Raw genomic sequence first — 1325 nt, 5'->3', positions numbered from 1 at the left:
TCGTTCTAGTTTTTACGAGAACGAATTATTTGAAGAAAACCCACCACCATCTCCAGTTTCTTCCACAGAGACCGTCACTTCTCCAGATTTTCTAGAGATGGCTGAAGAAGCTAGTATAGCCAGTCACTCCGAGCCAACAGCTGCGAATCTCTATAAGGGATTCGCATTACCAGGGACGGATAGAAAATTTGAGCCGAAACCGTTTTATATTAATTTGGTTGAGAGAAACTAATTTGGGGGAGCTGCAAATGAAGATGCGGCAAAACATATGGAGACATTCATTGACTACTGCTGCTCCATACCCCCACCAGCAGGTGTGACCCAGGACCAGGTGAAGGAGACGATGTTCATATTCTGGCTTCGTGATGCCGCAAGGGAATGGTACCGAGACTTAGACCGAGCTGCTAATGGGATCACTGATTGGAATTCGCTGGCCCTAGCATTCTACAAGAAATATTTCTCTGCCTCGAAGACTAATGCCATTAGAGCTCAGATCACGAGCTTTAAACAGGGTCTTGATGAGAATTTTCATGAGGCATGGGTCCGTTTCAAGAAGCTGGTGCGAACTATTCCGCACCATGGGTTCGAGCAATGGAGCCTATGCAATCAATTTTATAATGGGCTTTATGACGATCAGAGGGCTATCCTGGATGCGGCATCTAATGGCAGATTCCAGGAGAATGTTGGAGAAACTAAGGGGTGGAAAATCATTGATGATATGGCCACCCATAAAGCTGAGCATGGAAATTCCAGGGGAAATCAAAGGAGAGCTGCTGAATCCCCCTCTGTAGCTGCATTAGAGGCTCTTACGACGAGATTTGATAAGTACGAGTTGGGAAGAGCTTCAAAAGGAGGGATCTATCAAGTGAATCCTGTGTCAGACGGTCCTTTCGTCTGCAAGAGATGTGGAGGAGAAGGACATGTTGCAGATTTTTGTCCTAGTCCCTATGAGTCTTGTGCTGCTTTTCAACATTATAGGCAGACAAACACTTATTTTGAGCCGAATGTCCATCCAAATTTGAGGTGGAGTAGCCAAAATGTCCAAAATCCGACTCCACCCCCACAACAACAGCAGCAGCAGCAGCAAAGTTATGTGCCACCTCATAAGCAACAACTGTTTCAAAAGCCTCCCTATGTGCCTCAGCAGCAGCAATTTCAAAGTTCTGACATTTCTAAGCTGAAAAACATGGTTCAAAATCTGTCGGGTTTGCTGCAAAAGGAGTCTCAAGCTAGAGAGACTTCTACAAAAATGTTGGAGAGTCAAATTGCTCAACTGCCAAGCAAGAGTGCAACTCGAGCTCCTGGGCAACTACCATCGCAGCCGT

At 45.7% G+C, this 1325-nt stretch overlaps 1 non-coding gene across 1 annotated transcript; it reads right to left on the bottom strand.

Annotated features, from left to right (window-relative positions):
• Positions 1 to 478: 478 nt before the first annotated feature.
• On the bottom strand, positions 479 to 585 carry LOC141636751 (small nucleolar RNA R71). Its single transcript, XR_012541339.1, has one exon. It is a non-coding gene; the product is annotated as a small nucleolar RNA R71 (small nucleolar RNA).
• Positions 586 to 1325: the final 740 nt, after the last annotated feature.

The sequence above is a fragment of the Silene latifolia genome, chromosome Y, assembly GCF_048544455.1.
Source record: "Silene latifolia isolate original U9 population chromosome Y, ASM4854445v1, whole genome shotgun sequence".
NCBI classification, from domain to species: Eukaryota; Viridiplantae; Streptophyta; class Magnoliopsida; order Caryophyllales; family Caryophyllaceae; genus Silene; species Silene latifolia.
The sequence above is the reverse complement of the archived record's forward strand: the minus strand, read 5'-3'. Positions and strand labels throughout refer to the sequence as shown.